Source organism: Hippocampus zosterae, chromosome 4, assembly GCF_025434085.1.
Source record: "Hippocampus zosterae strain Florida chromosome 4, ASM2543408v3, whole genome shotgun sequence".
In the NCBI taxonomy this organism is placed as follows: Eukaryota; Metazoa; Chordata; class Actinopteri; order Syngnathiformes; family Syngnathidae; genus Hippocampus; species Hippocampus zosterae.
The window spans coordinates 18,920,922-18,933,306 of record NC_067454.1 but is presented as its reverse complement, the minus strand read 5'-3'; the positions used below and the strand labels follow the sequence as shown (position 1 = coordinate 18,933,306).

The 12,385-nt window shown below is 47.1% G+C and overlaps 1 protein-coding gene across 2 annotated transcripts in view; it reads left to right on the top strand.

Annotated features, from left to right (window-relative positions):
- The first annotated feature begins 1,409 nt into the window (after nucleotides 1–1,409).
- The window catches only part of cdkl5 (cyclin-dependent kinase-like 5), a 44,328-nt gene continuing 33,352 nt past the window's right edge, over nucleotides 1,410–12,385 (top strand). Inside the window, exon 1 of one of the 2 annotated variants that reach the window (XM_052063058.1) lies at nucleotides 1,410–1,555. The gene's annotated coding sequence lies outside the window, so the exon portion shown is untranslated. Of the gene's footprint in view, nucleotides 1,717–12,385 lie in introns of both variants that reach the window. The other variant, XM_052063057.1, reaches the window with a different exon arrangement.

Genomic DNA, 12,385 nt, shown 5'->3' with positions numbered 1-12,385 from the left:
CTAACCACTTCGCTACCGGGCCGCCCTATATATATATATATATATATATATATATATATATATATATATATATATATATATATATATATATATATATATATATATATATATATATATATACCCAGAAATCAAGAATGACTTCGATACCGTAGATGTAACAAGCACGCCTCCCGCTGTTATGCGTGAGAGAGATAAGAAATGTGATGAAGAGACGAATAAGAGAGAGAGAGAGAGAGAGAGAGAGAGAGAGAGAGAGAGAGAGAGTTTGTAACAGGAAAAAAAATCTGGTAGCTCTTGTGGAATTTTTGAGCCATCTGAGGTTTAATTTGAATGCTGGATTGTGTTGTACCTGAATCAGTACTTGTACCTTTATCACACTTGTTTTATAACACTTTGATTCGCTCCTCTTTTATCTATAACTGTTTCAGACAACAAAGTGTATGCAGGAAAGTGGTTAAGAGTGCACGATTGTCTGTGTCTCGTGTTGTTTTCTCTAATTTTTTTTTTTTTTTTTTTTGTTAACTATTCTTTTGATAGCGGTGCAGACACCCTCAGTGGCTCCTCTTGTTTCATGTTGAGAGGGAAGAAATTTCATCTGTGCTGTATGTTACACATTCAGTACATTTGACAATAAAGCATATCCAATCCAATCCAATCCAATAATTGTAATTCTACTTCATCCAATGGGTGCACTTGTTCCACTTCAGCTTTCATACTTGTATAACTGTCATTCTATTCTTTTTTATTAACTTTTACTTACTTTCTATCAGTGATTCTATTTTTACCAGACTGTTATTTTTATTTTTTTGCAATGGTATCTATCTGTAGTGCTACCTCAGTACAGAGTTGTTGTTGTTTTTTTTAATAATTTTTTTAAGATTAAGATATCCTTTATTTATTTCGGAGCCTGTACTTTTTTTAATTATAAAGAAGTTTAATCAGTTCCACATTTTACCTGCACTTCTACTTAAACGAAGTGTGTGAGTACTTTTGCCACCTCATCTATTGTGCTTAAATACATTTCAAAGTATGTCCTTTTTTACTGATTCTTACATAAATACAACACTTATATTTTTACCAGCCATTTTCTTTTACATTTACACTCCAACTTAACACTATGTAACCTTTACAAATGACTTTTTTTTCAGCGCAGAAGGGCCACATGTACGGTGGTTTTACTACCTTCATGCGGGGTGGGGTGGGCAGTGGGTGCACAGCGAGGACAGGCTGCCGCATGATTTGAACACAACATTCAGAGAAGGCGAAACGTGCATTCACGGACGAATCCTTAAAATGTTCGATTCCAATCCGAAGTTTGTATGTCATCTTCCCGGCTCATGATGTTGGATGCTGAATGCGATGCTGCGAGGTTTCGATTGGTTCACAGCGGCGTCGCTCATCGGACCGACATTTTTTTAAGACCTACTTGCAGCTCGAACCAGCTGATGATACCCAGGCAGTGAACGCGGAGCTTGGGAAGAAGTGTCACATGCAATTTACGCCGCGTCGTCGGCGTTTTATTGACCGAGGATTCGCTCTCACCTCCGTCCATTGAGTGAGTGATTTTTCATCATGTCACGACGCATAGGCCTGATTGGGCTTTTTCTCCCCTCTGTCTCCTCACTCTCTCTCACACACACGGCTCTTCATTTTCCAATCTCATCCTCTCCACTGTTCATGACGCCTGCTTGAGCAACCTCACCTCACATCTGTAAGGTAAACATACACACACACACATACACGCATACATACACGCAGACGCGCGCACACACAGATGCACACGAAGCATCGTCTCGGATGGCTTTTTTTGCATCTTAGCGATGACTCGTTGAAGGCTTTGAGAGTGCTGATTGATTCGCGCGTCTTTGTCGGCGCAACGTTGTCGTGAGCATACTCGGAATATAATGTATGCACCGGTTGCTGAGTAGGCTGAGGGAGAAGCGTGCACAGTGCTGGAATGGTGGCGCGCACTGCAACGCAGTTAAACGGTGCAGCGGTGTCCGTGCAACATCCCGCACATCGTCTCTTCATCACATTTCTTATCTCTCTCACGCATAACAGCGGGAGGCGTGCTTGTTACATCTACGGTATCGAAGTCATTCTTGATTTCTGGGTATGCAAGACGCACACAAATCGGGACTGTCACGAGGATGTTTCTCCACCTATAGAGGTGCTCAGCTTTTTTTGAAAAGGTTTGTTTAATGGGCTCATACTCTTCAGCGGCAGGAGCATATAATTCGATGGCCTCAATCGCTTCTCCTGGATGGATTTGTGGCAGAGTGGAGAGTGCACTGCATAGGAAAACACCCACACAGGCACATGAGCCACAGCATCATTAAAAGTGTGTGTTTGTGGAGATGGTGATCAAGTGTTGGATACATAGCTGTTATTGGGAAGTAACAAATAATCAGTTACTGTACTCAAGTCGATTTTTCAGGTACCAATAATTTGCTTGAGGAATTATTTTTCTGACGACTTCTTACTTTTACCCGCTACATTTGAAAACAAATATTTGCATTTTATAATCTCATAAAAAGGCTTTGTCAAAAAAACTAAACAACACCAAAAAAAAAAAAAAAACAAGGACAGCACAGACATGATGACAAAGCGACAAGATTCAGGGAAGCAAGCTTTCCCCCAATCCAGAACTGTTTTATGCTGTTGCCTCGAATTTTTTGTCACAAATATCTTCGGTCAAAAGCCCCCACAATTTTCAAATATCATCTGAATTAGTACCTCTGGTTTAACCAGTTCTTTTTCTACACATGTATCTGTAGATTTAAGTACCAAGTGTGAGCGCTTTTGTAAGCACAAACCAATGAGACAACGAGGCACATCTGAACAGGACAAGAGTGGCTGGACGAAGCTGAATCATTGACACAAAGAACAGTGCTGACAAGTGAGAACAGTTGGAGAGGAAAACCTAGCCATTAGAAGTGGAGAAAGGACAGAGGACAACATAAGGACCAAAAAAAAACATCTTTCAATTAAATACAATATGAACACAAATGGATAAATCGCAGTACTATTTACAATTTACCTTCACATCATTTAATTATTATTATTATTATGATTGTTATTTTTTATTCATCAGCCTGACAGCAGTCGGTAGGAACGAGCGTCGGTATCTCTCCTTCTTGCACCGCGGGTGTAACAGTCTCTGGCTGAAGGAGCTACCAAGTGCTGTCAGGGCGGGCTGGAGGGGGTGGGAGGGACTGGCCATCATAGCTTTTAGCTTAGTTAGCATCCTTCTGTTGCCCACCTCCTCCAGAGTGTCAAGGGAGCAACCCAGGACAGAACTGGCCTTCCTGACCAGTCGCTCCAGTCTCTTTCTGTCCCGGGCTGAGATGCTGCCTGACCAGCAGACAATGCCATAATGGATGGCCGAGGCCACCACCGAGTTATAGAACGTCTTAAGGAGTGACCCCTGAACCCCAAAAGACCTCAGTTTCCTGAGTAGGAAGAGTCGGCTCTGTCCTTTCCTAATCAGGGTGTCCGTGTTTGTGGACCAGTCCAGTTTGTCGTTGAGAAGAACACCAAGGTACTTGTAGGAGGTCACCCTCTCTATGTCCATACCCTGGATGTTCATCGGTGCTGGTGAGGACTTTTTCCTGCAGAAATCCACAACCAACTCCTTAGTTTTCCTCGGGTTGATCTGGAGGAGATTCTGCTGGCACCAGTCCACAAAGTCCTTTGTCAGTCCCCTGTACTCCCGATCATCCCCTTCTGTAATGAGGCCACCAATCGCAGAGTCATCGGAGAACTTCTGAAGGTGGCAGTTTGGAGTGTCATGTCTGAAGTCCGAGGTGTAGAGGATGAACAGGAATGGAGCCAGAACAGTCCCCTGCGGCGCTCCAGTGCTGCAGAGAAGCCGGTCTGACTCACAGCTCTGCAATCTCACGTACTGCGGCCGATTTGTGAGGTAATCTATGATCCATGCTGTGAGATGGTGGTCCACTCCGGCGTTCTGCAGTTTGCCTCCCAGCAAATTGGGCTGGATGGTGTTGAAGGCACTGGAGAAATCAAAGAACATGATTCTCACAGTGCTCCCAGCCTTCTCCAAGTGTGACAGCACTGAGTGGAGGAGGTAGATAATGGCGTCTTCCACGCCGATGCCAGGCTGATAGGCAAACTGCAGCGGGTCCAGTGACGGGCTCACCAGCGGTCGAAGGTGGGCGAGGATGAGTCTCTCCAGCGTCTTCATCAGGTGAGACGTCAGCGCCACCGGTCTGTAGCTGTTCAGCTCCTTAGGGTGGGGGGTCTTGGGCACTGGGACCAGGCACGAAGTTTTCCACAACTGTGGAGCTCTGCCCAGCTTCAGGCTCAGGTTGAAGATGTGCTGGACAATGTTACACAGCTGGTCAGAGCAGGTCCTGAGGAGCCGGGAACTGATCTTGTCCGGACCTGCTGCCTTCCTCACATTCATCTTCCTCAGTTGGTTCCTTACCTGCTCTGTTGTGACGGACAGGCAGGAACCAGGTGACATACTGGGTTGATGAGAGCTGGTCGAAGGAGGAGGGGGAGGAGAAGAAGTCCTCAGTGAGAGAGGTTGCAGTTTGTGGTTGGGGGAAGGGACAGACGACTGGTCGAAACGGTTGAAAAAATGGTTCAGTCCATCTGCCCAGTCCTTGTCCTTCTCGACCACTGTCTTTGGGCTGTCATGGCCTGAGATGGTTTTCAGGCCCCTCCAGACACCAGTGACATTGCTGGCCTGTAACTGGTCCTCCAATTTCATCCTGTATAACTTCTTCCCCTCCCTGATCTTTCTTCTCAGCCGAATCTGCACGGCCTTCAGCTCCTCTCTGTTTCTCGACCATACATACATACATATATATATATATATATATATATATATATATATATATATATATATATATATATATATATATATATATTCTGCACGGCCTTCAGCTCCTCTCTGTTTCTCGACCATACATACATACATATATATATATATATATATATATATATATATATATATATATATATATATATATATATATATATATATAGGCGGCCCGGTAGTCCAGTGGTTAGCACGTCGGCTTCACAGTGCAGAGGTACCGGGTTCGATTCCAGCTCCGGCCTCCCTGTGTGGAGTTTGCATGTTCTCCCCGGGCCTGCGTGGGTTTTCTCCGGGTGCTCCGGTTTCCTCCCACATTCCAAAAATATGCATGGCAGGCTGATTGAACACTCTAAATTGTCCCTATGTGTGAGTGTGAGTGCAAATGGTTGTTCGTCTCTGTGTGCCCTGCGATTGGCTGGCAACCGATTCAGGGTGTCCCCCCGCCTACTGCCCGGAGACAGCTGGGATAAGCTCCAGCACCCCCCGCGACCCTAGTGAGGATCCACATCCTACATCCTTGCGGTTAGGAAGATGAATGAATGAATGAATATATATATATATATATATATATATATATATATATATATATATATATATATATATATATATATATATATATATATATATATATGCTGAGGGATGGGACTCACCCAGAATGGCTAACCGAAGGGCGAACCATCCTGATCATGAAGGATCCCTCAAAGGGTGCAGCCCCATCCAACTATCGGCCAATAACCTGTCTCTCCACAATATGGAAACTCATGTCAGGCATCATTGCGGCTAAGATAAGTGGACACATGGATCAATACATGAGCGAAGCACAGAAGGGCATTGGTAAAGATACCAGAGGAGCCAAACATCAGCTCCTGGTTGACAGAACAGTCACACAAGACTGCAGGTCCCGACGTACCAACCTGTGCACAGCCTGGATTGATTACAAGAAAGCCTATGACTCGATGCCACATACATGGATCACTGAATGCTTGGAGTTGTATAAGGTGAACAGGACCCTCAGAGCCTTCGTTGCGAACTCGATGAGGATGTGGAAAACCACACTTGTAGCCAATGGCAAGCCACTTACCCAAGTGTCCATCAAATGTGGCATATATCAAGGTGATGCACTATCCCCACTGCTGTTCTGCATAGGACTGAACCCCCTAAGCCAAGTAATCACCAAGACAGGCTATGGATACCGCGTCAGAAATGGAGCTACAATCAGTCACCTCCTCTACATGGATGACATAAAGCTGTATGCTAAGAGCGAAAGGGACATAGATTCCCTGATCCACACAACCAGGATCTACAGCAGCGACATCGGGATGTCATTCGGGCTTGAGAAATGCAGTCGGATGGTGACTAAGAGAGGAAAGGTAGTCCGCACTGAAGGGGTCTCACTCCCTGAAGGAACAATAGCAGACATTGAGGACAGCTACAAGTACCTTGGTATACCACAAGCCAATGGCAACCTCGAACTGGCAACAAGGAAAGCGGCTACGGCCAAATACCTCCAGCGAGTGAGGCAAGTCCTAAGAAGCCAGCTCAATGGCAAGCATAAGACCCGGGCAATAAACAGCTATGCCCTGCCAGTGATCAGATACCCTGCAGGAATAATAAGGTGGCCAAAGGAAGAGATTCAGACCACGGATGTTAAGACCCGAAAGCTCCTAACCATGCATGGAGGGTTTCATCCCAAATCCAGCACCCTGAGACTGTACGCAAGCCGAAAGGATGGAGGCCGGTAACTAGTGAGTGTGAGAGCCACTGTCCAGGATGAAACATCCAAGCTCCATGAATACATCAAGGAGAAGGCTCCAACGGATGACGTACTCAGAGAATGTCTCAGACAATGGGGAACAGAAGATGAGGCGCTGGAAGAGGGACCATCATGGGAGGACAAGCCCCTACACGGGATGTACCACCGGACCATAACTGAAGTGGCTGATCTCAAGAAGTCCTATCAGTGGCTAGAGAGGGCTGGCCTGAAGGACAGCACAGAGGCACTCATCCTGGCTGCTCAGGAACAGGCCTTGAGCACCAGAGCCATTGAGGCCCAGATATACCACACCAGACAAGACCCAAGGTGTAGGTTGTGCAAAGAGGCACCTGAGACGATCCAACACATAACTGCAGGGTGTAAGATGCTGGCAGGGAAAGCCTACATGGAACGCCATAACCAGGTGGCTGGCATAGTCTACCGAAACATCTGTGCGGAGTATGGACTGGAAACCCCAAGGTCAAAATGGGAAACACCTCCGAAGGTGGTGGAGAATGACAGAGCGAAGATCCTGTGGGACTTCCAGATCCAGACTGACAAGATGGTAATGGCGAACCAACCAGATATCGTGATCATAGATAAAGGGCAGAGGAAAGCCGTTGTAGTGGATGTAGCAGTCCCAAGTGATGGAAACATCAGGAAGAAGGAACATAAGAAACTCGAGAAATACCAAGGGCTCAGAGAGGAGCTGGAGAGAGCCTGGAAGGTAAAGGTGACAGTCGTGCCTGTGGTGGTCGGAGCACTCGGGGCAGTGACCCCCAAACTAGATGAGTGGTTGCAACAGATCCCGGGAACAACATCGGACATCTCAGTCCAGAAATGTGCAGTGCTGGGAACAGCAAGGATAGTGCGCAGAACCCTCAAGCTTCCTGGCCTCTGGTAGAGGACCCGAGCTGAATGAGGGACGGACACCACCCGAAGGGCGAGATGAGGATTTTTTTTTTTTTTTTATATATAGCGGCCCGGTTGTCCAGTGGTTAGCACGTCGGCTTCACAGTGCAGAGGTACCGGGTTCGATTCCAGCTCCAGCCTCCCTGTGTGGAGTTTGCATGTTCTCCCCGGGCCTGCGTGGGTTTTCTCCGGGTGCTCCGGTTTCCTCCCACATTCCAAAAACATGTGTGGCAGGCTGATTGAACACTCCAAATTGTCCCTAGGTGTGAGTGTGAGTGGTTGTGCGTTTCTGTGTGCCCTGCGATTGGCTGGCAACCGATTCAGGGTGTCCCCCGCCTACTGCCTGGAGACAGCTGGGTTGGCTCCAGCACCCCCTGCGACCCTAGTGAGGATCAAGCGGCTCGGAAGATGGATGAATGAATATATATATATATATATATATATATATATATAATATATATGATATATAGCGGCTGGATAGCTCAGTTGGTAAGGCATCGGTTTGGCATACGGGAGACGGTGGTTCGAATCCCGCTTGGGGCAAAAATGAGCACATAACACCATCCAGTGTGGGTCCTTGGGCAAGATCCTTCACGCTAATGCCTACCTCATACAATGATGAGAGACAATAAAACGAATGACATGCCGGCTCAGACGTCGCCCGGCCAAACAAGGTCTGCGTCAGGTGCTGGGGAACCAGAGCACCTTGATGAAAAATGGGCTACTGGAACAAAGCGGAGATGGCCGAGATGCGATAACATGGCTCTGTTGGAATGCTACTACTCAAGCAACCCTAGTCAGAGGGGTTACATGCAGAGAATGTGGGCTAAATGGTTACTTCAAAACCCACAGTCACGGTTGACCACGAAACAACTAGTAGCTCAGTGTTCCAACATCCACAAACGGCAACTGCTGTCACAACTTGAGATTGATGAGGTACAACGCAGGTTCCATGGTGAAGGGCCCCAGGCTGCCAGATCAGAGGAAGAGGTCATACAAGAGATTGGGAGGCAAGCCCCAAAGAATGCAGATGATGAGTTTGGGTGGCCAGCCCCAATGAATGAAATGCTGAGCGAGGCAGCAACTTACCTGAAAGCTAAGATCATGGCGAGAATGAAAGCTGGGCAACCTAGAAACCGATTACAACGGCTATGTGAAGTACCATCTGAAAGTCTCATAGAAAGTGTGAATGCAGCACTGAGGGCGATCCCTACCGTAACGATCACAGAAACCAATGAGCTGATATACGCTTCAGCATCAGTGATCCTGGAGACCCTGGGCTATAAGAGCAACCATGGAAGCCATGAGATACGTTACCCACCATGGAAAAGACGGTTGGAGGCTAAGATCAAGGCGGCCCGGAAAGATGTGAGTCAATTGACGGAGGCCCAGAGAGGTGTGATGAAAAGGCCGATACCCGAGAGGTACATCCAGATGACCATACCTGAAGCACTCGAAACTGCCAAACAAAGGCTCCAAGCCTTGTCCAGTCGCCTAAAGCGGTACACGAAAGAGAATGAGGCCAGACGAATAAACAGGCTGTTCGCAACACAACCTGCGAAAGTGTACGCTCAGTGGCAGGGTCCTAACAACAGAGCTGACCCACCAAGACTGGAAACTGAAAGGTACTGGAAAGGCATATGGGAGAAGGAGGTTGCACATAACAGCAGTGCACAATGGCTGGTGACCCTGAGAGAGGAGCACAGACACCTCCCTGAACAGAACCCAGTTACCATAACAGTGGCAGACATACAGGAAAGAGTCTCAGATATGAAGAACTGGACAGCACCAGGCCCGGACATGGTCCACACCTACTGGCTAAAGAAACTCACAGCACTCCATGAGCGCCTAGCAGTACAAATGAACCAGCTGCTGAGGGATGGGACTCACCCAGAATGGCTAACCAAAGGGCGAACGATCCTGATCATGAAGGATCCCTCGAAGGGTGCAGTCCCATCCAACTATCGGCCAATAACCTGTCTCTCCACAACATGGAAGCTCATGTCAGGCATCATTGCGGCTAAGATAAGTGGACACATGGATCAATACATGAACGAAGCGCAGAAGGGCATTGGTAGAGATACCAGAGGAGCCAAACATCAGCTCCTGGTTGACAGAACAGTCGCACAAGACTGCAGGTCCCGACGTACCAACCTGTGCACAGCTTGGATTGATTACAAGAAAGCCTATGACTCGATGCCACATACATGGATCACTGAATGCTTGGAGTTGTATAAGGTGAACAGGACCATTAGAGCCTTCGTTGCGAACTCGATGAGGATGTGGAAAACCACACTTGAAGCCAATGGCAGGCCACTTACCCAAGTGTCCATCAAATGTGGCATATACCAAGGCGATGCACTCTCCCCACTGCTGTTCTGCATAGGACTGAACCCCCTAAGCCAAGTAATCACCAAGACAGGCTATGGATACCGCCTCCGAAATGGAGCTACAATCAGTCACCTCCTCTACATGGATGACATAAAGCTGTATGCTAAGAGCGAAAGGGACATAGATTCCCTGATCCACACAACCAGGATCTACAGCAGCGACATCGGGATGTCATTCGGGCTTGAGAAATGTAGTCGGATGGTGACTAAGAGAGGAAAGGTAGTCCGCACTGAAGGGGCCTCACTCCCTGAAGGAACAATAGCAGACATTGAGGACAGCTACAAGTACCTTGGTATACCACAAGCCAATGGCAACCTCGAACTGGCAACAAGGAAAGCGGCTACGGCCAAATACCTCCAGCGAGTGAGGCAAGTCCTAAGAAGCCAGCTCAATGGCAAGAATAAGACCCGGGCAATAAACAGCTATGCCCTGCCAGTGATCAGATACCCTGCAGGAATAATAAGGTGGCCAAAGGAAGAGATTCAGACCACGGACGTTAAGACCCGAAAGCTCCTAACCATGCATGGAGGGTTCCATCCCAAATCCAGCACCCTGAGACTGTACGCAAGCCGAAAGGAAGGAGGCCGGGGACTAGTGAGTGTGAGAGCCACTGTCCAGGATGAAACATCCAAGCTCCATGAATACATCAAGGAGAAGGCTCCAACGGATGACGTACTCAGAGAATGTCTCAGACAATGGGGAACAGAAGATGAGGCGCTGGAAGAGGGACCATCATGGGAGGACAAGCCCCTACACGGGATGTACCACCGGACCATAACTGAAGTGGCTGATCTCAAGAAGTCCTATCAGTGGCTAGAGAGGGCTGGCCTGAAGGACAGCACAGAGGCACTCATCCTGGCTGCTCAGGAACAGGCCTTGAGCACCAGAGCCATTGAGGCCCAGATATACCACACCAGACAAGACCCAAGGTGTAGGTTGTGCAAAGAGGCACCTGAGACGATCCAACACATAACTGCAGGGTGTAAGATGCTGGCAGGGAAAGCCTACATGGAACGCCATAACCAGGTGGCTGGCATAGTCTACCGAAACATCTGTGCGGAGTTTGGACTGGAAACCCCAAGGTCAAAATGGGAAACACCTCCGAAGGTGGTGGAGAATGACAGAGCGAAGATCCTGTGGGACTTCCAGATCCAGACTGACAAGATGGTAATGGCGAACCAACCAGATATCGTGATCATAGATAAAGGGCAGAGGAAAGCCGTTGTAGTGGATGTAGCGGTCCCTAGTGATGGAAACATCAGGAAGAAGGAACATGAGAAACTCGAGAAATACCAAGGGCTCAGAGAGGAGCTGGAGAGAGCCTGGAAGGTAAAGGTGACAGTCGTGCCTGTGGTGGTCGGAGCACTTGGGGCAGTGACCCCCAAACTAGATGAGTGGTTGCAACAGATCCCGGGAACAACATCGGACATCTCAGTCCAGAAATGTGCAGTGCTGGGAACAGCAAGGATACTGCGCAGAACCCTCAAGCTTCCTGGCCTCTGGTAGAGGACCCGAGCTGAATGAGGGACGGACACCACCCGAGGGGTGAGATGAGGATTTTTTTATATATATATATATATATATATATATATATATATATAGAGAGAGAGAGAGAGAGAGAGAGAGAGAGAGAGAGAGAGAGAGAGAGAGAGAGAGAGAGTTAGGTATCGTAGCAATATGCAATATGGGTGTCTGAGACTCAGGAGGTGTGGTGTGTGGTCTTGTAATACGTATGGATGAGTCACTTCCTGCTCTTCAGGCACCCAAGTGCCCTTGAGCGAGACACTGAGGGGCAACTCGGCACAGCTGCTGTTTCCGTGTGAATGAGTGACTGTCTCGAGCACCCTTGATGAGGAAAAAAGCTCCAGACTACTACAACTGGGCAACTGGCGCCCGGGTTCATCTTGCTAATGCTGAAACATTGTTTAGTATCATGCATTCTTGAGTACTTATTCTCGTCCAAAACAAAGCATGTGGCTCTGGCTCATGGGTCGTGTCAGTGCGTTTGTTTTCTTGTTAGCTCAATTTACGGGTGACATTGACCTTTTGGACTAATCAGTTATTACTTTGTCAGGAGAATTGATCTTCAGGGCACAGTGAAAATTTAACTGTTAATGGCAAACAACTTGTTGATATATGGGGGAATATGCTCAAGATACATGAAAAGAGGTGAAAATCTGCAATATAGAGGGAACATTAAAAACAATACTTTAGCCCACACACTAATTTTGAAACTAATTTAAATAAATTTATGAAATAACATATAGGCTCCCCTGTAAAGTAATTTTCATGATTTGTTTCTAAATATATGGACTTTGTTTGAAGAAAACCAAAGCAAAAACTAAGAATGATTTCTTACTGAATTGTTACAATATAGGGTCCTATATTCATAGCGTAAAAACAGGTGCATCTTTATTATCGTACCAGAGCAAGTCTAGTTTACGGTGTTTTAGACCGCGTTACAAGTCGCTTTGCGCTCCAGC